Below are 27,992 nucleotides of genomic sequence, written 5' to 3'. Positions count from 1 at the left end.
TTGTAGTTGGTCCTGGCCTTTAAGCATTTTTATAATCAGCTCTTTTGGATTCGAGCGCAAGGTTCTGGATGCTGCTGCTGGCTATGTTGACCATGGAGGCAGCAGTGATAATGATGAAGATGCTCCTGAAACAATATCAGCATGGGTTCTGTAGCTGATTAATATATAAATACTAGTATGTTAAATATGTAAGAGAACTGTGTAGCCAGGCCGTGGTGGTGCGCGTCTTTAATCTCAGCACTTGGGAAGCAGAGGCAGGCAGATTTCTGAGTTCGAGGCCAGCCTGGTCTACGGAGTAAATTCCAGGACAGCCAGAGCTATACAGAGAAACCCTGCCTTGAAAAGAGAGAGAGAGAGAGAGAGAGAGAGAGAGAGAGAGAGAGAGAGAGAGAGAGAGAGAGAGAGAGAGAGAACTGTGTGAAGTAAAATACCACCTTGGTCCTACTATAGGCAAAACAGATAGCACCTAGAGACCACTCATCATCACCCAGTAATGAATAGCAGAAGCACATATTAAAGGCCAGTCTCTCCTCTTATTTACATAGCATCAGCTTTGGATGTCTATTCTGTTAAGGTACAATGATGATTGCCCACCGTACAATCAGGAGAAGCCAGGCTGTGTACAAAATGTTCACAGGAAGACCCAGCTGACAGAAGATGAAATCACCATGGCTGACAGGGAAGGGGGTAGGGAGTGAAACTGGAATGTGTATTTGGTCTCACAGGGATTTATTCAGTGTGATTTCAGTCCAAGATGCATCATGCCTAACACATTCAGTGGCTTGCAGGATCTAAAACTTGGCATCTTCCTAGAGGGAAAAGGAAATGTTTATGAAGAACTCTCATGAAATTCTATTAATTGTCTAAACTCTGGTTTTGTTTGTTTGTTTGTTTAGTTTTCTTTTTTGTAATTTTATTTAATCTTATTTTTTTTTACACTCCAGATTTTATCCCTCTCACAGTCCACGCTCTGATTGTTCCACATCCTATACCTCTTCTGACCATAACCCCCACCCCTGCCTCCATGAGGATGTCTCCACTCCCAACCCCCACCCCAACAGACCTCCCCACTCCCTGGAGCCTCCAGTCTCTTGAGGGTTAGGTGCATCTTCTCTGACTGAACCCAGACCCAGCAGTCCTCTACTGTATGTATATTGGGGGCCTCATATCAGCTGCTATATGTTGCCTAGTTGGTGGTCCAGTGCCTGAGAGATCTCAGGGGTCCAGGTTAATTGAGACTGCTGGTTGTCCTACAGGGTCACCCTCCTCCTTAGCTTCTGCCAGCTTTTCCCTAATTCAACTACAGGGGTCACCAGCTTCTGTCTATTAGTTGGGTATAAATATCTGCATCTGATTCTTCCAGCTGCTTTTTGGGTCTTTTGGAGGGCAGTCATGATAGGCTACTTTTTGAGAGCTCTCCGAAGCCTCAGCAGTAATGTCAGGCTTCGCAGTCTCCCCTTTGGGATCCTACTTTGGAAGACCTCATGAAACTGGAAAGCTTCTGTAAGGCAAAGGACATAGTCAATAGGACAAAAAAGCAACCTACAGATTGGGAAAAAAATCTTCACTAACCCCACATCCGATAGAGGGCTAATATACAAAATATATAAAAAACTTAACAAACTAACCACCAAAATAAGCAAAAGACCATAAATAACACAACCAAAAAATGGGATATAGAACTAAACAGAGAATTTATAGGAGAAGCATCTTGAATTGCTGAGCAGCAACTTAAAGAAATGTTTAAAGTCTGTAGCAGTTAGGGAAATGGAAATCAAAATGACCCTGATAGTTCACCTTACACCAATCAGAATGGCTAAGATCAAAACCTCAGGTGACAACACATGTTGGCGAGGATATGGAAAAAGGGAAAGACTCCTCCACTGCTGGTAGGATTGCAAACTGGTCCAACCACTCTGGAAATCAATCTGGAGATTCCTCAGAAAATTGGAAATAGATCTATTTGAAGACCCAGCAGTACCACTCTTGGGAATATAACCAAAAAATGCTCCACCATGCCACAGGAGCACGTGTTCCATAGCCACCTTATTTGTGATAGCCAGTAGCTAGAAACAACATAGATGTCTCATGACAGAAGAATGGATACAGAAAATATGGTTCATTTGCACAATGGAATACTATTCACCTATTAAGAATGAGGACATCCTAAATTTTGGAGGCAAATGGATGGAACTAGAAAATATCATCCTGAGTGTGGTAACTCAGACCCAAAAGGACATTCATGGTATGTACTCACTAATAAGTGGATATTAGCCAAAAAAAAAAAAAAAAAAAAAAAAAAAAAAAAAGCCCAAAAAACTCCAAAACTAAAACCAAACCAAACCAAACCAAACTAAAACCCAGAATACCCTGGATACAGTCCAAAGAACTCAAAATAGTTAAAAAGCCAAAGGGCCCAAGTAAGGATACTTCAATCCCACTTGGGAGGTAGAAGAAAGCAATCACAGGAGAGGGTAGGTAGGGAAGGTTCTGGGTAGGAAAGGGGACAGGGAGAGTTCTAGGGGAACATGGTAAGGTATTGGGTTTGGGAAAATGACTGAAGCCCTGAGTGCCAGCAGAAAGAGTGGAAACAGGGAACCTTGGCAGTTAGGAGGTGGGAGACCTTCCAGAATGTACCAGAGACATGGATGGTGGGAGAATCTCAAGACTCAAAGGGAGGAACCCTAGATGAAATGCCCTACAGTAGAGAGAGGGAAATTTTAGAGCCTACCTACCTCCAGCAGAAAGACAAGTCATCAAGTGAGGAATGGGGTTGTCATCCCACAGTAAAAAACTCTGACAAATAATTGTTCCCTTCTGAAAGAACTATGGGACAAAAATGAAGAAAAGACTGAGGAAAAGGAGGTCCAGTGACAGGGACAAAGTGGGATCCACCTGAACTCTCTTTTTTTAGATGAACCTGTTTTAAAAAAAATAACTTTCATGGGACTGGCCTCATAAGTTACTCTTAGTTTATTATGCAATTTCCTGAAATTCATGCTTTTATTAAATATTTTCTTCATTTATATTTCAAATGTTCTCTCCTTTCCTGTAATTCACACGTTGAAAAAATAGTTTCTTACAAATTAGAAAGTTTGAGAAGTGTCGACATAGGTTTCTATGTGAGGTAGTCTTGGGCTGTGCTTGTGGTCAACAATGAACTGGTAATTTCCACACTTGGACAATAATAATACTGAGATTTACTTAACCTGCTCAGTACATGGGGAATCTCAGAGTGTATCTCTACTTACCTCTTTTTTTTCCTCTTGTTTGCACAGGGTATTACAAAAGTTCAAGAGGAGTCCTCAAAAACACCCATGACCACTATCTTGTCGTAATCTGATATGTCTGTATTAATACCTATGTATTAATTTCTTTTTACCTTTGACATGCTTGAACAATAAGAATATTTACATCAATATAAAAAAAATAGCTGGTTTTGATCTTCACTGATATCCTTTTACCTGTAATAATCTTTCTCAAACAAGTGCAGGAAATCATAACCTATACCCTATGTTTATAAATTCTGTCATGAATCCTGACATGTCCCTGGAAAGCACTAATAGTAGTTTCTCAGATCATCAAGCATGAAGTAGAAAAAAATGTTTCAGAACCAATGGTAAAGGTTAATCAAATATCTTCTATTTTGAAGAAAATTGGTGTGAAATTAATATACAAGCATGAGGTACAACAGGCAAGGACTATGGGGTGCCACTCCCATGGAGGAGGGCTGAGATCTTCCACACAGAATGTCAACCCCAGCATTATACACTTCCTTATGGTTGAAACCTTTCTCTACTGAGTGTCTATTCCTGAGAACAGGGTAGATAACAGGCTTGGCCATGATATCAATTGACACACATGTTCAATGATAGGCTCACAAAACCCATCCTGGCAGCCTGTTTTGAAAAGTCCTACAATGGCAACATCTAGTACATGCACAAGATTCTCTTATGAGAAAACCACACCTATAAAGTAAGAGAACTGTAGTTCCACACCATGGTTAATAGATCTGTCGCCCTAAGAACAGAACAGTCTGCATTTGTTAAGTATGCAATACATTAATCAGCCACTTGAAGTTTGCTTTCAGAGTGTCTACTAAATGGACAGTGTTGGACTACTCATCCCAGAAGATCGTTTAACTGTAGAAATGAAGCTTATATTTTGGGGGGTGATAAAGCACAAATAACATACTTTTCTAATGATAGGAAACAGAAATTGTAGGGCATTTCCCAATGTCTGGCAAATGAGTGATGCAGAGAATAGGTTGTTGGAAGCTGTCACTATAGGTCTGATATTGTGAGTAACATTAGTCAGTGGTGTGTGGACCAGGTTTGGCATCATATACCCTTGGGAGAAAAGCTAGAGATTCCAGGAAATATGACCTCAGCAACTGTTCTAGGCATACGTGTTTCATAAAACATAATATTGAATGAAATTCTTTTTTTACTTTTGTTCTTTACTTAAATTTCTTAATTTTTAATTTTTTTCTCTTTTTCACAATCTCGCATATGTATATAATGAAATAAGATAGCTATCCACATCTTCCCTGTCCAACTCCATGTCCCCATGTCCCAAACCCAAAACTTGTTTCTCTCTCTCTCTCTCTCTCTCTCTCTCTCTCTCTCTCTCTCTCTCTCTCTCTCTCTCTCTTTCTCTCTCTGTATGTGTGTGTGTATAATGGTTTTATTTGTACTACTATAGGTGCATCATTATGGGGTCAAATACTGGAGCATGGAAAACTTGCCTGTGGCAACGTTTTCAATAATGGAGGATTCTCTCTCCACCAACAGCTATCTATTGCCAGTTCCTTCTCAGTAAGTAGTTGATCTTAGAGATCAGTCATCCCATCTGCACTGGGATTTTGGCTGACTTGAAGCTGAATAAGTCCTGTCCAGTTAACCACAGCTACACTGTGATTACCTCTATTATAGCCATGCTACCTCCAGGAGACAGCATTTCACAGCACTTCTCAATATAATCTAGCTTATATAATATTTTGTTCTCCATTTCTTCAGTGGTCCTTGAGAATTGGTAGTGGCTGGTTAGTATAGATGTCACATGCTGTTTTGTGGTGTGTTAAATTCATAATATTCTATTTTTATTGCCTGAGAATTGTATACATGCATGCAATGTACTTTTGTCTTGTCTGCCCTCAGCTTCCACTGGTCCAATTCCTTCTCGTTCCCTCCACTACTGTTTCCTCCCAACTTCATATTCATCTTTATTTTATGTTTGTATCCTTTCCCCATGGAATTTACTCAGCACAGGAGGGACATTTACTAAAACATGAGTAGGCTCTAAATGGCAGAAGAATACTGACGTTTTACCAACATCCATTGACTTCTAATAGCCAAAGATAAGCATCTCTCTCAACTCTTGTCTGAGAGGCTTTTATTAGTAGTAGATACTGATTGTCAGAGAAACCCATGACTGGTTATTGTGCAGTGAATCAAAGACAGTGGATTGCTCATGATATTTTTTGATATTACTCATAGTAAGCAATATTAAGAGGGGTACAAAGTCAGAGACATACAAAAGTTTAAAACTATTTGCTACTCTTTATGATTCCTGGTTATAGAACCATTTGCTTCCAGTTGAAGCCACTATGGTTTCTGGGACTCAGCAGCTAGGTCATCTTTTTCCCCTATTGCAGTGCTGGTTTAACAAGTGTCCCTTCAGTCGGCTTCCTGAATGATGGGACCTCCTTTTTTCAGAGCCTGTCCTGGCTAAGGTATGACCCCATCCTTTTTGAATGAGTATCTTCCTAATTTCTCTGATGTTCACTTATAAATACTAGGGTTAAAGGACATTATTTTTCTTTTGAGTTTTGTAGGTCCTTCCCTATCCTGTACATAGGTTGTGACACTGAGCTGTAGCTCTCAAACTTGGTTTTATTTTTCTATTTTACTTTGAGAAAGGATTTTACTAAGTTGTCTGGGCAGGCCTTGGATGAATGTCTTCCTTCTCTATCAGACCTTTAATAGTCGAGATTATATGCTTGTAATAGCAGGCTATTGCTTCATGGTAGGCTCTCTTGAATTCCCCCAGTCAGAAGAGCCCGGCATCATTTTTAGAAGTGGTTTCCTTTGTTTGTTGTGTTACCTTCGGCCACTATCAAGGGCAGTTTCACCATGCTTGAGAGCTAAGCTGCATTTTGGTCTTTTCTCTCCTTATGACAAAGCACATTATTATTTTTCTACATCATAAAAACCTTCTTAATTATAGCACCTGATTTGGAGCCTGTATCTAATCAATGCTTGCTGAATAATTGATACGAAAAATTGACTTACATGTCTTGACACCCAGAAAGATCCAGACTTCTGTCTTACAAGTAACCAGCTCTATTCATTGCCAATAATTCCTTTTGATAACTTATTGCTCAGATTCTTCCCACAGGAGTTTTTTTTTCCCCTCTTTTCAGAATATCGTCACTTCTATTGCAAGTTTAACAAAAGCTGCATATAAAACACAGGGAATGTGGCCGTACTTTTTCTACAAGAAGAAAATAGATATTCAGCTTAGCAACAAAGGAGTCTTCATAATGGAAATGGTGGAGTAGACACCAGACCAAGAAATAAAAACCCTTTCTCTGTCCTGCCTGCCTGTGACAACAGAGTCTTCAACAGTATAAATACCAATACATTTATGGCTAATAATCATAAACTCCTTTGGAAAGAATATATTTCCTTTTCCTTCTAACATAATTAGTAGCCCACCATAAAAAACAGTAGATACACTTTTAGAATCAGGAAAAGTATTGATAGAGGATTTAAAAGAACTATATATTGTTTAAAACAGCATCCTTACGAGGTCAGTAACAGACCATGATAAGGTTTTTCATATAGCCCCTGACAGCCCTATCAATGCTATCCTCTTTGTTTTCTAGAATAGTGCTCTGTACTAAACACAGTACTATACTATTAGATCTTATTTATTGTCATAAACCATATATTCCACAGATACCAACAAAAAATACATTATTGGAAAAAGTGGTTTTTAAACAATGAGTTTTTAAAATGATGGTTGTCCAGTAATTATGACTTGCTCCCTGAAATTTTTGTTACTTCCTCCATTTTCAAATAACAAATTGTATTTCACACAACTAAAGACTTCAAATGTCAAATTTTCCAAATATCCCTCTCCCCAATATCTGAGAACATGAAGATAGGACAGTACAGAAAATACAACTTTCTTGTACTTATTAGAAAATGAAAAAAGGAATTATGTGATATCCAGGATATGAGAGATTCCCAGAGAGATGTCCCTTTCCTTAATGAGAAATCACAGAGAAGGCCGCCACCGCTTGCCCGGATGCCTGGGCTTATCAGCAGGTCTCAGAGTTTAGGCCTCTGTGATATTGAGTGAAGATTATAAGCCAGATGGGCCACGGATTCCGTCAAGCCTTCTTGGCAGCTGCTCTCATTACAAAAGCCAGCGAGCCTTTTCCAAAAAATAAGAATGTGAAGCAAATTGGGCTTATAGACCCTTATAATGCAATTGCACGCAGAGATAGGGGCCTGAGCGGGCAGGCAGAAATATTATTGATGGCTGGTGAAAACAGGGAATAAGATGTTATTAAGGCAACTCAGAGATAGATATCGATAGCTAATATAAAGCCTTTATTGGTTTACAGGCTCTAGGAAAAAGGGTTCACAGCTCCGACCCTTCACTTTGCTTTTAATTTCACTGGAGGTACAAAGTTCATGAATAAAACATATCTTCACTCGTGATCCTTTCTGATATTAGCCACTACTTTCTCTGCCTCTTGTTCACCAGAAGCAGTAGACTTACAGTAGCAGCATGAACCTTGGGAGTTCTTCCTGAGACAGAGAATTTCTAAATGTGGGAAGAAGGAAGCATGGTTTTGTAGAGGTACTGTTCAAAATCAAAGAATCACCTGTATTTAAAGGGAACTTTTGGACTCAATTACCAGATGTATTGATGACAGATATTTAAAAAGATCCCTTGTGACCCTATGGCGTGGGACTAGCATGGCTCCACATTTTAAAGCAAGGTGAAACAGTGCTCCCCAGTCATGGTGTTTCACACATACGAACAGTTTTAGAACAAGGCACAGGCAGGAGATTTAGTTATCCGTTTCTCAACATACTCAGTTTCTCTCTGCTAGCCTTGCACATGTCCGTAATCATTTTGTTCAGTGTCTTCCATTTTAATAACAACAACAACAACAACAACAACAACAACAACAACAAAATAGTAGTTAAAATGCACACCAAACTGAACAAACTAGAGCCTCTGCCTTCACTGGTCCACTGTGCACGCACTATACATCAGTCCAAAGTATTATTTGTATTTCATATTACAGTTGGGTTAGATTTGGCCATATCACTGCACTGCACTGCACTCTCATCCACTCTAAGGAAACATAGAAAGTACAAAAACTTGCTGCTATTTTTAAAGAACTGACCGGATTAGTCTCTGTACTCTCAGTCCTCTATACACAAAGGCTCCATGATCCTAGATGAAGCCAACTTTTACTCAAATATAGTTGAAAACCTGAGTGTAGACTAATTGAGTTCAAGCAGTCAGTTCTTTTTATAGTTTAATAACTGACGACCAAGCATTTACATTGTAATGGTCTTCTAAATATTCTCATCTAAATTTAAAGACATAGGATCATGAGTATAGCATATAAACACAACTTGCTGTTATGAATTAGAACCTGCAACTTCAGGTGTCTCTGAGGTCCTGGAGTCAACATTACATGGGCAAGGGTGCTGGCTGCAATCTGAAAGAAGTGTCCATGGTCCTCACCAGAAAGAGATCAATTAGGTACACAAGTTGCTTGGTTGTTCCCATACTGTCCTACGGAGTTTGGGATAAGTTAAGAATGTTTTATTATCAATATCCTTTTCATATACTTTGAACCTAGGACCCCATATATGCATGAACATTTGACTGTTACTATTTACATTAATCCCAGTGAGCATCTTGATCTGTATGAAACATAACAATGTGAAAAATTACATTTTTCAATGATGGTTTAAATGTCACAAATATTTAAATGCATAATTTTATTAACAAATATATACATTTGCTAATGAGCATGGGGCAGTATTAATTATGCTAAGGAATTTATAAAATAAGAGGATATGAAATTGGGACTGATATTTGTTAGAGAATCAGGGAAGCTAGAAAGCAGTAGTAGGGATGAATAGGACCAAACCAAATTATACACATGAATAAAGACTTAAAAGAGCCTTCTTTAAAATAATTATAATATCTTGTATTTTCTCATATTTTTTTTCATATAGATTCATGAACCATTGAAAAATTTCAGATGATATTCAACCAGTTTTGATGTTCTACTTCCAATTTCTTATAGCTTTATATTTTATATATACAAATGGTTTTATTTCATAAATGTCTGTCTTTTTATCATCCTCAAATTTGACTATAGTGTATATGTCTATATGTCTTGGAATGATGTACAAGCTGCAGTTCAACAAATCCAAGATTGGAGAGTTTTGATCAGAACATCCACAAATCTAGTAGTTTCTCAGTCCCATGAGGCTGGGTGTCTTAGCTGGTCTTCTGTATATGCTAAAATCCTGAAAACGTAGGGACTAATGCCAAGGAAGGAATGGAGCTGCTACCAAGTTGAGGGCAAGTTGACAAAAGAGCAATAATTTCTTCTTTTATGTCCTTATATAGGCTTCCAGCAGAAGCTGTGGCCCAAATTAAAGGTGGATCTTCCCAACACAAGATCTAGATAAAGAAAAGGAGTATCTTTCTACCTCAAAGGTCTGAACTAGAAGTGGATTCACTTATCTCAAACTAAACAGAATCTCTCACAGGTATGCCCTTCACTTCAGGATCATAGTTGATGCCTGATATAGTGAAGGTGGCTACCAAAAATAGCTATCACACCATAGTTAAATGAAATAAACTTTTCTGGTAAACATAAAGACACTTGCTTATTTTCAAAAGTTTTTATTGAAATTATACCTTTGTAATAATGACAAAAATTCCAGGAAAGGAGTATACATTGTATATTCCTGTAGACATTCAGGGATATTTACAAAGGGTAAAAAATGCAAACCCTACAAAATGTATATATATTTTTTTTCAGAACAGGGTTTCTCTGCCTGGCTGTACTGGAACTCACCCTGTAGACCAGACTGGCCTTGAACTCAGAAATCTGCCTGCCTCTGCCTCCCAAGTGCTGGGATTAAAGGAGTGTACCACCACAGCCTGGCTGAGTATTTAATTACAGTTGCAAAGTGAGGAGAGCAAAACTTATCTTTTGACTCTTTATTCAAATAAATAAAGGATGTAGTTACCTCTGGATGTTATTTTAGAGTAGAGAGGCCCTCCCATATACATGAGTGAATGGAGAGAAGAAAGATTCCATTAGCAGACGACTGTGTCTCAGTGTCCTAACAGAAGTTTCTCAAAACTGTCCACCACGGTCAGTGGAATTGGAGTTCTTCATTTCAAATAAGAGACTCGGAATAAAATAATCGACCAATGACTTTAGGTTCCTAGCAAAATCTTGGTATAGATTGATTGGAAGATGAAACTTAACTATACTAATTGGATCCTTTTTTAGGACTCTGCTTATTATTGGAGCAAGAAGTCAGAAAAACTGGAAATTATTTGAAAAGCACCATAGAGACATGACTTTGTCCTTGACTGGCAAAGCAACCCTTCTCTATTTATCACCAACTCTGTCTAAGTCAGTCTCTTTCCAGGATCTGCGTGAACTTATTCAGTCTTAACTACCATTATAGTCAATGCTACCTTTCAATCTCTACTGCCTAATCCCATGCCACCATTTATAGGAGAATGGAGGCTATTAAGTAAAAACAGTGACTTTGTCCAAATAAAACCGACTTAGAAAAAAAAAGAGAGAGGAGCTATCCTTTGAAAACTCTTTCTATGTATCCAGCATTTGTCATATGTGGAATAGTATGTATCACTCATATCAAAAATACTCTCAGAGAAATATTAAAATAACTTCACAGTGTTCATAGGTAACATATTTGTTAGGATTTGTGTGAAAGGAACATTTTGTTTGCCTGGTCTGTTAATTGCTACTAGTGCTGCAGGTATTGCTACTGCATCAGATGTGGGATAATAGGTAACAGTGCCCTACTATTGACATTGATATGCCTTGACTCTAAGTCTGAGGATTCCAGGTGGAAGGAAACAGAAATGCTCACTTATGCACCATGAGAAACACAAATGACAAACAGGTTAATTAGTACTTTTTTTTTTAAATCAATGTCTAACTCTGACACAGGAAATTTTAAATTACTTTGAAATATTAGTTTGTTTTGAAAGGTGTTTATAAAAAAGAATATTTTTTAAAGTAGGTGCTTGCAGGTTTTCTTGCGTGTGTGTATGTGTATCACATGCTAGCAGTGCCTGTGGAGGTCAAAAGTGCATGTCAGATCTCCTGGAACTAGAGTTACAAGTAGTTGGTGAGCCACTTTGTGGATTATAAGAATCAGACCTTAGTCCTCCTCAAAAGCAACATTTTCTATTAACAGCTGAGCCGTCTCTTCAGTCCAAGACAAATGTATTATTAAAGGTGATAAGTATGCTCTAAATGTTCACACCAAATTATAGTTTCAAAATTAATAGCAAATTATAAAGCAGCTAGATCCATTTCTAGCTCTAAAATGAATCTGCTGACAATTAGAATTAAAGACTTGAATAGTATTTTGTGTTATAGGAAACAACACAAAATCATTGTGATATTAAATATGATCTAGCTAAAGTAAAGAGGGACAAATGTTTCATGAACTATATGTTATCATTAATAAAAATAGAGTTTTTCTACTGTGATGGTCTGATGATTTTTTTTTAAATCAAAATGACTGGACTTATCTCACCTAGAATTCTTCATCTTCTCTTTGGATGTGACTAAAAGTATGTATATGTAGGAATCATATATGTGAGAAACAACCTAGTAAGTTCCAGATTGAATCCTATACATATAATACTGTGGTCCCATATTTTTGGAGACTCTATTTAGTACATTGAGATTGGAGAACTGTTGTATGTATTTGCCTACATCTGCTATTTTAACTTATTGCAATTTCATAAGTCAAAAAAAAGTAATGCTCTCTGAACCCAATTTTTCATCCTGGGGTTGCATTACTTGAATTAATGTAGAAAATCTAGAAGTAGTCCTGGTTCTGGAGAACAGACTCTTTCATACTTCAGTAGAAACCATAGCAGGTCTTCAGAATCTGTGTCAAAAATCCACCTCTGTGATTGTTTTTGATATGTGAGGCCAATTAGTTTGTTAAAGTTTATAACTGAAACCATAGATTTATAAAATAGAAAGGTGGCGAGCAGGGGTAGGGGAAGGGGGGAGGGAATAGGGGTTTGTTCTAGTTGTTGTTTTTTGTGTTTTGGTTTTTTTTGGAGGGGAAACTGGGAAAGGAGATATCGTATAACATGAAAATAAAGAAAATATCTAATAAAAATAAAATAAAAATAAATAAATTAAAAAAGAGACTGATAAAAAAGGAAAATGCAAACACTGAAACTGAAATATTTAATGAAAATAGTAAGTCACAGTGAAGGACAATAGGAGAGGATACTAGAAAGATGTTAAATGATGTCTGTGTCCTGTATGAGGGCCAGAGATGCTAGGAGTTGTTAGTATTGTTTGTGATAAATGAAACTCACAGAAGCATGTGAATATTTTTAAAATGTATAATTTAAAAATTAAATTAATTTTATATGTGTTCATTAATTTCATGTGTTCCTGAGAATGCTAGTTTGCTTGAATAAATGCAGGGAATTTAGTAATTCATTGTCATTCATAAAAGGATACTAATAAACTCTTTGGGAACAGGAAAATTAAAGCTATAAATGAAGAAATAAAACAGATTGAAAATTAGCAAATATCAAACCAACAGAAGAAAATGCACTCAGTATAAAGACATTTATGTAAAAAGAAGACCAAAAATTTAAAATGTAGTAAAAGTACAAAATTTGAATGAACATTTTATGGAATGTCTTAGAAAACAAGAAACATATTTAATTTCTTTGGGCCTGTTTCTTAATCTAATTTTTAAAATATGAGGCACATTATCTCTATATTTACATGATATATATGATAATATAATCCCTGAACAGACTATAACTTGCAAATTTCTTGATAAACTTTTCTAAGTACTCACACCTTAAAAATGTAAAATCATGTATAGATATGTCTTGGTGTACTCAATGCACAATTTTTATAAAGAAGAATCTTTTTCTTACTCTTCTTGGATGTCATTTTCTGTTTCAAACTGAGAAGTCACTTTCAAGTATTTGGATGCATATGCTGAATAGATCAGAATAAATGTGACTCGGCTCCAGCCAGCCATTGTTGGGCTGCATATCCAGTAGTTTGAACTGATGTTGGACAGTGTTCATAGTCCTGTGGCAACAAGTGGCTGCAGGTATCTGTACATGAATCAAGACTCAAGAAGCACCCAGCCCACAAACCCATGTTAACTACCCACTATTCTCAAGGGAAGCGTCCACATCAAAGTCAATGTGAACAAACAGAATCTTTATTTTCAAAACTCAAACTAAATCACAATCTGCAGGGTGATAGGAGTCATCACCTATTATTTTTCCAATGACTAAAAATAGCAGAAAAATTTGTTTCTCATATTCTTGAACCCCAGATGTCCTTCATCTTTCTGGAATGTAACACCAAGCATCATTATAAAACCAGATGCACTTGATTTTCAGTGGAGAAGACTAAATGTCTTATGGCTCTGGCTGATGTTGACTCAGCTGAAATTTGCTCTAGTTCTACACCAACTTTTCTTCTCATTTAAGATTTTGAACTTCCTTTTTTCACTATACTGGATAATATATGAATTAGAATGATTTGTGCAATGGGAAACAAATATTATGTGTGTATTCTGTAGTCACAGCTGTCCTAAATATGGCTTAGACTACATTCTTAAGTCATGTAATTTTTCTGTTCACTATCCTACCCTAACACACAACAATAAGTAGAAAAGAATGACAGGGTATAATCTCAGCTCTTTTCCCAATCACTTAAAAAGACAATCTGGGAGTTAAAACCTCATGGTTGTACTTAAGTATACAGTTCTTTTTCCTAAAACCTGAGGAACTAAAATGGATGAAGCTTGTCAGTCCATACATCCACTGGCCATTGGTCACTCAACATCAGAACAACTGGCATCCCTTTACACAAGAGCCAACTTCCTCTTGCAATGTTCTTCACCTCCTTTACAGGGGATGTGGAGTATCATGTTTCTTGTCTGACTCTTCAGAAAAAAAATGCCCAAGAATGCCATATTGTTCTACAATGACAGTGAGAATTAGGAAAAATAAATAAAATATTGTTATGGTTGGCTTCCAGGAAGGAGCAAAAATATGGTGGCTGAGTATCACTTGGTGGTACCTATTAGCATCCCTCTACTACAGAAAGAATGAGATTCTGTTTTCTAGTTAAGATTTTAATCAAAAGAATGTGTAAATACAAAAAACCAACTGAACTAAAGTTAAATATTTTTCATCAGTCAGCTTCTGCAAAGCACACAAAAGTGAGTCGGTTAAGGTTTCACTAGAGATTGAAACATGGTACCTGCCTTCTTTGTGCAGTAGTGGTTAGTTCTTACAGAGGCAGAAGAGTGCAAGTGTCTAAAACAAGACTAAAAGTACTGATCAAAAGCCAGAGCATTGTTAGAGATCTAACTACCTAGTTACAATTCTCATAGCTATCATTACACTGCATCTACTTGGCAACATTCTATGGGTATAAGTTTTTATTTTTTCTCCTATAAATGCATGATATTTGTATTTCTATGAATGTTAAAGTGTTGGGAGTATAAATGTGATATATTTTTAAAAAGTATTTCATCTAAAAATTGTGTTTCTAAACAGGATGATGAAAATTAAAATAATTTGAAAAATATAAAAAGCCTGTAACTAATTATTGTCTTTTGTAATTGCTTTTGTAACTTTAAAGAAATAATAAATTGATTTTTTTCAAGTAGAAACTTGAGTCACTTATTACATATTACTAATATTAATCATTCTTACTTAGAATGTGGTGCTTTGCATGGTAAATTCATGGCTTATTTGCAGTTCCTAAAATCTTAAGTTGGAGAAATTACATTTTCTGGTTCAATGTGATATTTACTAACGTGTCTTGGCTATTTTCCAGTAGCTTTTGTTTCAGGAAAATAAGGTAATTTGGTTTTATTCTTCCCAGCACAGGACATGCTTGGAATCACTGATATATAGTCAAGATAGAAGTCAATCTATATTTACACAGCAAAGTTATTTGAGTATTTGCAATGTAGAATCGATTTTTCTAGCATTAGAACAAAAGAGCATATCCCTCTATGCTTACACTCTTATTCTATGGATATATATATAAACATAAAACATATTACTTCTCTTCTGACAGGAACTCTTCTGCTGTATCTAATATCAAACGTTTCATATGCTAGTCATAATTATCAATGGTTCTTCTGTTTGTGTTTTGTCCTTTATCACTCCCAAGTTCTCTGAATTAATTCCATACAAACAAAGAAATCCCCCTCCTCCAACCTCCCAGGGTTACATTGTTGACTAAAGGTTAAACTGCGTACTATATGTGTGAGAACTCACAAACTCAACATACATTCCCAAAGAGAGCAGGATTAGACGAGGACAAGAAAATGGCCTTCTTGCAGCCGGCTACAGGCACTGACTCCTGCCATTATAAACTGTGTTCTGGGTATTAAAGTTCTATGCCCCTCACTCTACATTGTGGATACAAAACTTTTCCAATAACACACTACCTTGTTTTCCAGGATCATGTAATTATAGTGTGTAATTTTCATAGTATGAATAGTAAATTAGTTAATCCTTTTTCCTTGCTTTCAAAGTAAGGTAACAAACTAGAAGAATGATAGCTTTTCACTGAAATGCATTGATTTAAAAAAATACTGGGGATGGAGTATGAATGGTGCCATACCACTGACAATATTGATGAACACAATGGAGTTGATAGGATAGAAACAGCAGCAAAAAAAGGAAACCATGAAATGTGGGAGTATAGAAGAGTGATGTGTCATGGAGGAATGATTGAGAGAAGTTGGGGTTGAATACATTGAAAATACATTTAGGAAATCTTAAAGAATATTTTATTATTCTTTGAAATATTGATATTATGAAATCTCAAAGAATTAGTAAAGTATTTTGAAATATTCCATTTTGGTAATACCAAATCCCTTTTAAGCAATTATTCCTTTGATTTGTTTTACCATCAATGATAATTTTTTTTGTGGACAAGAAAAATCCATATATCCAGTCTTCTTACTGTTGTTTTTTTGTATCGGGAGACTTGAGCTGTTTCATTTACTATTGTAGCCTCCTAATATGGAAAGTACTCAGTGTTAGTTTGTAAGTTAGCATTTGTCCTAGATGTTTGCACACACATTTTATTTTACTTTAGTTTCACATACTTTTGGGAAGAAACAACTTTATTCCTTGGATGATTCCAGTCTATACCTACCACACCTGTAACTAATATTGCAATTTACCCCCTCTGTCGGTGGATATGATGTTATTTTTCTCAGAAATTGTCTTGGGAAAGCAAGGCCCAAGGAGAAAAGGCCTAAGAATAAAACTATAACAATAAAAAAACAAACAAACCAAACCCACAAACACCAACAAGCTTGTTCTCTTGCTTAGCCCTTACTTCCAACAAACAAAATAGGACAGAATCTACCTCTTCTCTGGCTGAAACAGTCTCAGTGAATCCTGAAAATGGCATTTTACATGAACTGTGGCCACTATAAAAATCTCATTGTTTTCACTCATGTGCCAGTAACAATGTATTTTTGCTGAAACAATTGCAAATCTAACTATAATGCCCAGTATACTTAGACTATTCTAGCAGCCTGGAGGCAGGGGTTTGTTGTAAGAGCAGGAAAGTTTGACTTGGTTACAAAAGTAAATGAAACAGCTCAAGTCTCTGGATACAAAAACAACAGTAAGAAGATGCCATCACTGGATATGGATTTTTCTTGTCCACATAAAAATATCATTGAGGGTGAAACAAATCAAAGGAATAATTGCCTAAGAGATATTAATATTACCAAAATGGCATATTTTAAAATACTTTAAACTGGCCATTCAAATACATGAGTTTATAGAGGCCACTCTTATCATACCAACACCTTCTACTCCTTTGCCCTCAGAGGCTCACAGTTACATTATAATGCAAAAATGCATTCAGTCCAACTTCAGAAGTCCCTGTAGTCTATCACAGTCTCAACACTATGTAAAAGTCCTAATTTCAAAGTCTCTGAGACTCTTGGTAATTTTTAATTGTATCCCCCTGTGAAAATAAAATCAGAATCCAGGTTGCATACCCCCAACATACAATGTCATAGAATAAACATTCCAAACAGAAGAGAAGAAAGAATAATAAGGATATACAGGACTAAAGCTAGACAGAAAACCAGCAAGGGATACTCTACATTCTTTATGTATATGTCCAGTGTCAAAATGTTCTTCAGAATTCCAAGTCACTTCATATTTGCTGGCTCCTACACACTTCTCTCTCTTTTGTTGGTTCCATACTCAGTTTGCAGCTTGATTCTGCTGGTATTCCACAACTAAGGCATCTCCAACATCTTGAGGTCTACAGCACAATCAAGGCTTCACAATCACAAGTTCACAAAATGGCTTCTCTGATGCCCCATCCAAGGACACCCTTGACACATTCCTGGCCTCAGCAGCATTTCATAACTTCAGGAGACTCCCCATCACATTTCTTATATCTTTGATTCTAATGCCAGAACCATGTGGCTGAAGCTGCCAAGTTATTCTACTTCCTGTGCCTGGAACATAGTCCCTAGTTCAGTTATGATTGCATCAGCTTTCAGTTGTTGATTGTTTGCTTTGCTGCATAAGATTTCTTTTAACTCCTTTTCACAAGTTGTGAAGTTTATCTGCTTGGGATCTTGCATTGGTGTGACCACTTCCTTTAGTCTATTTTATCATCATGTTTTCCTTAAACACTGGACTTAGGTCCATTACATGTCCTGGTGCTCATTTTCCCCTCAGATTGCACATTTTGTATTTCTCTTTGTCTATCTTGCTAATTTTCATTATAGATCTGGGTAGGATTGATTGCTAATAACCACACTTCAGAGTCAATACTAGGCTGTCTTATAATCTTTTCTGACCATGCCATTATCCACAATTTTTTCCATTTATTCCAATTCAGATTTTCTAGGACAAGTGTAAACAGTAGCCACACCTCTGGCAAAACTATCATAGAAAGGATCTCTGAGCCACTAACAAACCTTCTTCCCTTTTGAAGTGTGGTAGGCTGCTCCCTCACAGTTCAACTTTTTCCCTCAGCAATGTCTTGCATGTTCCCACTAGGATGGCCTATTATCCCTGCTTAAAGCATTCGACTATTTTTCTAGTCCCAAAGCACCAAAGACTTGCAAATTCCTCCCACAAACACCATGATTGTCACTTTTCTTCAAACCAACATAGACATGATTGTAAATAGAGAAGTGAGAAGCAGAACTCTGGAGTTGACCAAGAAGGACAAGTGAAGGCTTGGACAGAAGGAAGAGAAGGTGGTAGTAATATAGTTACATTTTCTTTTCTTTTCTTTTTTTTTAGACCCCCTCCATAGATTGCTTGTTTTTCATTTTTGTTTTTGTTTTTTTTTTTTATTGGATATTTTCTTTATTTACATTTCAAATGTTATCCCCTATCCCGGTTTCCCTCCCCCCCGAAACACCCTAACACATCCTGCCTCCCCCTGCTTCTATGATGGTGTCTGGGTTTGGTAACTGTATATGGGATGAATCCCATGGCACAGTCTCTGGGTGGCCTTTTCTTTAGTCTCTGCTCTACATTTTATCTCCATATTTGCTCCTGTGAGTATTTTGTTCTCCATCTAAGAAGGAAGGACTGAGGCACCCACACTTTGGTCTTCCTTCTTATTGAGCTTCATGTGGTCTGTGAATTATATCCTGGTTATTTGGAGCTTTTGGGCTAGTATCCACTTATCAGTGAGTGCATACCCTATGCTTTCTTTTGTGATTGGGTTACCTCATTCAGGATGATATTTTCTAGTTCTATCCATTTGCCTAAGAATTTCATGAATTCATCATTTTTAATAGCTGAGTAGTACTCCATTGTGTAAATGTACCACATTTTCTGTATCCATTCCTCTGTTGAAGGACATCTGGGTTCTTTCTAGCTCCTGGCTATTATAAATAAGACTGCTATGAACAAAGTGGAGCATGTGTCCTTATTACATGTTGGAGCATCTTCTGGGTATATGGCCAGGAGTGATACAGCTGGGTCCTCAAGTAAATTAAAATATTTTTTTTTTAAAAAAAGGCAGTACACCTTTTTAGTATTTAGCCTATGTCACCACTCCAAACACCAAGTGAGTGTTTTGAATTTACTTTAATTCCACTCAACTCAACCAAAGTCAATTCAATTCACTTTTGGCAAATTACTCCTTGGAAATAGCAGCAATTTCCCAAGAAAAGGCTCCAGATTCTCATAATTTGCCCCACATTTTTGACAATGTAATCTAGACTTTCTGTAATTCTCATCTAAATAAAACATGACTTCCCATGATACTTTTCTTTGGATTAAATAATTTGCTAGTATATCTTGGAGGACTCCGAAAAAACATGCTACTTACTAGTTATTGGATTATTTTAGAGAATAAAAGTCTATATAAAACATAGTATACAGAGGAGGGTGGGAAGTTTCCTCACCCTCTCCAGAACTACCTTTCTCTAGATTGCATCACTTTGCATCAAACCATAAGATCCCCAAACCAAATAGAAGACTTGTTTATATTTGTTCTTTAAAAGAAGCCCTTCTATAGAAATATTTATTAAATTTTATGTACTTGGGATTAACTCAATCATTAGACCCTCTAATTCCATTGAGATCATGGCAGGGATAGGGATAGCTATGCAAAGAAGAGAAGCACTCTAATGACATATTAGGTTCTCTTGACAATCTTCCTGCTCTTCTTAGAGGTTTTAGAAACTTTATTAGCATAAATGTAAGCTTGACAGAAAGGGACTCCATATGAGTCAAAAACAAAATGTTTTCATCTCACTTGAAGAAACTTTGGAAACCAGGACAGCAGTGAAAATAAGACAAAGTTCTTTCACAGTTCCTATCTCACGTGAAATGACATATCCTATGCACAGTCCTGGGAGAGAAGAGTAACAAGAAAGCACTGCATATGTTGAATAATTGGATTTTAGGTGTGGTCATTGTATTCTCAGGCTAGAGTTCAATGCACCAGAGACAGTGTCCTCAAGCAGATCAATGAAACCCCAGTGTATGGACACTATAAAGCAGAACAGGAAAGATATGAAAGGATTCTTCCAGGACAAAATTCTGCCTGCCTCCACAGTGTGCAAAGACTAGATGAATGTATAGTAGAGAAAAGCAAGGTGAGACTGTAAGGAAGGGTTGTTTTGGAGGAAAGACTCTCACTAAAATCTTCTAAGAGGTGGGAATGGCAACGTCAAAGAGAAAGTGGTGAATATTTGCTCTTTTTCATTTCCACAACATAGAAGTCTTTGAAGTATCATCACCCCATGCCAATGAGAGCAGAATAAAGACTTAGAAAGAAATGGCAGGACCTAAGGAAGAATTGGGCTTTCTCATTGCATAAGGAAGAGGCATTTTCAAGGCAGGGTAATTTGACTGGAAAGGCACCCAATATTGGTCTATAACCCACCTAAGGAGCTTGTACCTGGTTGAAGTAGGCTCAGAAGAATGGGCTGAACTTTATAAAAATGAAGATATAACATCTTTGCTCTCCCTGCTTCCACCAGAGCTCCTGCCTGCAATTAGATGGGATAGATGAAAGCAAAAGGATGTAAATACCATTTCAGATTAAAGTTTTAAGCTGGCTTGAGTTTTTAGTCGATGTGTCAGCTGGAAACATGCTTTCTGCACAAGATTTCATTAAAGGCAAAGGAAAAAGAGAGTTAGCCAAATGGTGTTGAAACCAGAGGTAGAGGTTTCTTTTTCTTCCTACTTCATAATCAATAAAACAGTGACATATAGCATTATAACATATACCTAACAAAAATTTAAAATCTTCTTGGTTATTTTAGTATTTACTTGTATATTTTCCTACTTCCTTTGCCTAGATCATAGGCACCATTAAAATTCCAAAGAAGATAAGTAAATGTTACAGATACGGTGCCTTAAATCAGGAAATAAACTGTGAAATATAAAAAAGCAGATTATTGTCCATCCAATCTGTGCCAATTTACTTTGGGTGGAAACTCTGTAGCCAGTCCCACTGCACCTAGAGGAAACTCACTTCCAGGCTCTATTGCACACCCAGGATCTTAGGATCAGGGGAGAGTAGGCTACAACATCTGTTCCAATACCACAATGAGAAACTGGGTTCAGCAGGATTCAGGGACACAGGGACTCTGCCCAAACAGTGGCTCAGGTTCCTTCTGGTCTGCACCTGTTTAACTTGGCTTTGATCTCTGTAACCAGTCCCACAGCACCCAGAGGATGCTCAAATCCCAGGTACTCTAAAACATCCAGTATCACAGGATCCCAAGAGCTTGGTGACACCAGGATCTTAGAGTCCCAGAGGCAGCTTGACTCTCAGGAACTCTGAAACACCCAGAATCTCAGGATCACAGGATCTCAGAACGATAGGATCACAGGATTAGAGACAGCTGGACTCTTTTGAGAAGTTCTGACACAAATAGGATTACAGGAAGGACAGGTTCCAGTCAGATATAGTGAGGGCAGTTAGCACTAGAGATAATCAGATGGTGGGAGACAAGCATAAGCAACAGAAAACAAGGTTACTTGGCTTCATCAAAACCCAATTTTCCCACCATATCAAGTCCTGGATACACCATCACAAAGGAAAAGGAAGACTAGGATCTCAAATCACTTCGCATGATGATGATAGAGGACATTAAGAAGGACATAAAAACTCCCTTTAACAAATACAGGAGAACACAGGTAAATATGTAGAAGGTTTCAAAGAGAAAACACAAAAATCTCTTAAAGAATTACAGGAAAACAGAATCAAAAAAGCAAAGGAAATGTACAAAACCATCCAAGATCTAGAAATGGAAATTGAAACAATAAGGAAATCACAAACGGAGACAACCCTGGAGTTAGAAAAATCTAGGAAAAATATCAGAAGTCATAGATGCAAGCATCACCAACAGAATACAAGAGATAGAAGAGAGAATCTCAGGAGCAGAAGATACAATAGAAAACAGTGACACAACAGTCAAAGTAAATGCAAAATTCAAAAAGCTCCTAACCCAAAACATCCAGGTAATCCAGGATGCAATGAGGAGACCAAACCAAAAAGATAATAGGTATAGAAGAGAGTATAGACTCCCAACTTAAAGGCCCAGTAAATATATTCAACAAAATTATAGAAGAAAACATCCCTAACCTAAAGAAAGAGATGTCCATGAACATACAAGAAGCCTACAGAATTCCAAATAGACTGGACCAGAAAAGAAATTCCTCCTGTCACATAATAATCAGAACACCAAATACACTAAACAAAGATAGAATATCAAAAGCAGTGAAGGAAAAAGGTCAAGTAACATATCAATGCAGACCTATCAGAATTACATGAGACTTCTTACCTGAGACTATGAAAGCTAGAAGATCCTGGGCAGATGTCACATAGACAACCCTAAAAGAACATAAATGCCAGTCCAGGCTACTCTACCCAGCAAAACTCTCAATTACTATAGACAGAGAAAACAAGATATTCCACGACAAAACCCAATTTACACAAATCTATCCACAAATCCAGCCCTACAAAGGATGGTAGATGGAAAACATCAACACAAGGAAGGAAACTAAACCCTAGAAAAAGCAAAAGAGTAATCTTTCAACAAACCTAAAATAAGATAGCCACACAAACATAATTCCACCTCTAACAACAAAAATAACAGGAAGTAACAATCACTTTTTCTTAATATCTCTTAACACCTGTGAACTCAATTCCCCAATAAAGAGACATAGACTAAGAGACTGGATATGTAAACAGAGTCAGCATTTTGCTGCATACAGCAAATGCACCTCAGTGTGAAGACAGAAAATACTTCAGAGTAAAAGGTGGGAAAACAATTTTCCAAGCAGATGGTCCCAAGAAACAAGAAGATTGATATAACGCCATGCACTCTATATGATCATCATGGAATAATGTTGGTCTTCATTAGCAACAAAAACAACGAAAAACACACATACATGTGGAAGCTGAACAATGTTCTGCTCATTCAAAACTTGGACAAGAAAGAAATAAAGAAATGAAAGACTTTTTAGAATTTAATGAAAATGAAGACACATCATACCAAACTTATGGGACACAATGAAAGCAGTAGTAAGAGGAAAACTCATAGCTCTAAGTGCTTCCAAATGAAACTGGAGAGGGCTAAAATAGCAGATCGACAGCACACCTGAAAACTCTAGAATATAAAGAAGCAAATACACCCAAAAGGAGTAGACAGCAGGAAATAATCAAACTCAGGGCTAAAGTCAATCAAATAGAAACAAAAACAACTATACAAAGAATCAACAAAACCAGGAGCTGGTTTAACCAGGTAGTTAAATCCTTAGTCAGACTAACCAGAGGGCACAGAGACAGTATCAGAAATGAAAAGGGAGACATAACCATGGAAACCGTGGAAATTAAAAAAATCATCAATCCTACTACAAAAGTTTATACTCAACTAAATTGGAAAATCTGGATAAAATGGACAATTTTCTAGACACATACCAAGTGCCAAAATTAAAACAGGATCAGATAAATGATCTAAACAGTCCCATAACTCCTAAAGGAATAGAAGCAGTCACTATAACAATCTCCCAACCAAAAAAAAAAAAAGGACAAAAGCCCAGATCAGTTCAGTGGAGACCAAAGAAAGAAAGAGAACTTCAGAGCAATCTCCATTATGAACGTTGCAAAAATACTCAATAAAATTCTAGCCAAGAACACATCAAAACAATCATTCATCATGATCAAGTCGGCTTCATCTCAGGGATGCAGGAATGGTTCAATATACAGAAATCCAACAGCATAATCCACTACATAAGCTAATTCAAAAATAAAAACCACATGATTGCAGGGCGGTAGTGGCACATGCCTTTAATCCCAGCACTTGGGAGGCAGAGGCAGGGAGATTTCTGAGTTCAAGGCCAGCCTGGTCTACAGAGTGAGTTTCAGGACAGCCAAGGCTACACAGAGAAACCCTGTCTCGAAAAAAGCAAAAAACAAAACAAAACAAAACAAAAAACACATGATCATTTCATTATATGCTGAAAAAGCATTTGACAAAATTCAGCATCCCTTCATGTTAAAGGTATTAGAAAGATCAAGAATTCAAGGCCCATACCTAAATATAGTAAAAGCAATATACAGCAAACCAGTAGCCAACATCAAACTAAATGCAGAGAAACTTGAAACAATCCCACCAAAATCAGGGACTAGACAAGGCTGCCCACTCTCTTCCTATCTATACAATATAGTAATCGAAGTTCTAGCTAGAGCAATTAGACAACAAAAGGAGGTCAAAGGGATACCAATTGGAAAGGAAGAAGTCAAAATATCACTATTTGCAGATGATATTATAGTATATTAGGTGACCCCAAAAATTCTGCCAGAGAACTCGTAAAGCTGATAAACAACTTCAGCAAAGTGCCTGGATATAAAATTAACTGAAACTAATCAGTAGCCTTCCTCTACTCAAAGGATTAAACAGACTGAGAAAGAAATTAGGGAAACGATACCCTTCACAATAGTCACAAACAATATAAAGTATCTTGGTGTGCCTCTAACCAAACAAGTGAAAGATCTGTAAGACAAGAACTTCAAGTCTTTGAAGAAAGAAATCGAAGAAGATCTCAGAAGATAGAAAGATCTCCTATGCTCATGGATCGGCAGGATTAATATAGTAAAAATGGACATGTTGCTGAAAGCAATCTACAGATTCAATGAAATACCCATCAAAATTCCAAATCAATTCTTCATAGTAACTTTATGAAAGAGCAATTCTCAAATCCATTTGGAATAACAAAAAACCCAGGATAGAGAAAACTATTCTCAACAATAAAAGAACTTCTGGAAGAATCACCATCCCTGACCTCAAGCTATATTACAGAGCAATTGTCGTAAAACTGCATGGGATTGGTACAGAGACAAGCAGGAAGACCAATGGTATAGAATTGAAGATTCAAAAATGAACCCACACATATGTGGTCAATTGATATTTGACAAAGGAGCTAAAACCATCCAGTGGAAAAAAGACAGCATTTTCAACAAATGGTGCTGGTTGAACTGGCTGTAAGCATGTAGAAAAATGCAAGTTGACCCATTCTTGTCTCCTTGTACAAAGCTCAATTCCAAGTGGATCAAGGACCTCCACATAAAACCAGATACACTGAAACTAATAGAAAAGAAAGTGAGAAGAGCCTCAAGCATGTGAGCATAGGGGGAAATTTCCTGAACAAAGCACCAATAGCTTATGCTTTAAGATCAAGAATTGACAAATGAAACCTCATAAATTTGCAAAGATTCTGTAAGGCTAAGGACACTGTCAGTAGGACAAAACAGCAACAAACAGATTGGGAAAAGATCTTTACCAATCTTACATATGATAGGCAGTTAATATCCAATATATACAAAGAACTCAACAAGTTAGACTCCAGAGAACCAAATAACCCTATTAAAAATTGGGGTAAGAGCTAAACAAGGAATTCTCAACTGAAGAATAAAGAATGGTTAACAAGCACGTAAAGAAATGTTCAACATCCTTAGTCATTAGGGAAATGCAAATCAAAACAACCCTGAGATTCCACCTCACACCTGTCAGAATGACTAAGATAAAAAACTCAGGTGACAGCAGATGCTGGTGAGGAAGAGAGGTTGTTGGTCCTAGAAGGCTTGATAGATGCCCCAGTAGGGGAATCGAGGGCAGGGAGGTGGATTTGGATTGGGGTGGAGGAACACTCTCATAGAAGCAGAGGTAGGAAGATGGGGGTTCCTGGGAGGGTGGGGAAACTGGGAAAGGGGATAACATTTGAAATGTAAATAAAGAAAATATTCAATAAAAAATAAAAATAAATAAAATATGTTAAAAAGCATATTTATCCATCAGCTTGCTATTTGCTATTTAAATTTTCAGAAATTTCTTGGATTCTGCTGTCCTGCTACATAGAGAATGCAATACTCATTTTCTACACTCAATAAATGTGTACTCAACTTCACTCATACTTTAATTTGGAGACTCAGGAAGACTTGTAAAATATTTTTTTTCCAATGAACCTGAAATCCAATTTGGGTTGACAAGGAGGATTTAACCAATCACAAGAGATAAAGTTCTACAACATTAGAATGAAACTTTACTTACATATACATCAGGTTTTCATAGGATCTAGGATTGTAGCTTGGTCAAATATCTGGTAACCTAGAGTTGGTAATATATTTGAGGAACTGAATAGTGTAGTATCTGCTAACTATACTGATTAGAGGAATAGAGGATACATAAGCAATACTTTAAGAATTATTAATGATATTAGAACGAGGGCATTGCTAGGAAATTCATTACATATTTCTTGGCTCTAGTTTAGGTGAACCTAGAATGCACGAGGGGGAACTTTCACATAAACCAAGGAGCAGAAACAAAGCAGCAGCCAGTTTCATTATGTCTGGGACAAATCCTGGGCTCAGAACATTCAGGCATCTCTGGGGATTCAAAAAAGAAATATCTGAGGGAAGGAGAAGAACACAAAGACAGGAAGCCAAGCAACTGTGGTAGATCTTGCTACGAGAGTTATTAGAAAGGCGCATATACTATCCTAGCCATATGTGATGAACATGATTTTACAATTGTGTTGGGGCTTGTAAATGAGAGTAGTAATCCTCACCAAACTTCCACAGCTGAGTAGTTTGAACTGAGAAGTATCGTGGACTATGGGGACCACTTTAAATCCCTATAGCAGAATCTAGAAAATCCATTCATATAAAATTATTACCTATGAGGTAAACAGTAAGGCCAGTACGCCCTGAGTTGCTCATTGTATAATTGTTGATGCTGTCCAACTACTGGAATACACACAATGGGAAAATCCTGAACTGAAGATTTTGCCATGTTTCTGACACCCTGAAGAGAATCTCCCTGCCTGCTGATCAGTATTCTGTGTAGCACTCCTTTCTGAAAGTGCTGGATAATTTCTACGGCAGTTATAATTATAACATTTACTCATTTTTGGGTGTAATTACTGATGCTTGCAGAAGCTAAAGCTGAATGTTTCAAAATCATTTGAATATTAATTTAAAATATATTTCTTTATGCTTATTCTTTATGTATTTTTAGCTGTGACTGTAGTTGTTTACTTTGTATAGAGAAGAGAGGAGATATCATCACTCGGTGGTTACTTCAGACCTTTGTCAACAAAAGCTGAAGTCACAGGGCATAGATCCCTTCTGGTTTAGCAGCCCACACAATGACTATTGTGAAACAAATGACAAATTTTTATGTGTTCTTCATTGTGGATTCTTGATTCATTATGGATATTTTAAGATCTTTGCAAGAAACTGAGAGGTGGGAGTGCTGGCAGTGTCTTGTACAACATTCAGTATTTGCATTACTCCTGGATGCTCACAGAACACCTAGCGATTGGTAAGTTCCTAGGTGACAAGACCACAACCATATCTGTTTTTACTCTTAATAAACTGAACTTCAGTTTATATTAACAAGTTGTCTCTTAGCAAAGAAGAGTCTGTAGAGGAGGAATCCACCTTATATTTGAAGTTTGTACTAGCTAATTTCTTGTCAACTTGACACAAGCTAGAGTAATCTGTGAAGAGGTAACCTCATCTGAGAAGAAAATAGAGCTGTGGAAAATTTCTTAATTATCAGTATGGGAAGACCTAGCACATTGTGGGTAGTCCTACTCTCTTAGGAAGGTGG

The sequence above is a fragment of the Mastomys coucha genome, unplaced genomic scaffold (genome assembly GCF_008632895.1).
Source record: "Mastomys coucha isolate ucsf_1 unplaced genomic scaffold, UCSF_Mcou_1 pScaffold13, whole genome shotgun sequence".
NCBI lineage: Eukaryota > Metazoa > Chordata > Mammalia > Rodentia > Muridae > Mastomys > Mastomys coucha.
Note: the sequence above shows the minus strand (reverse complement) of the source record.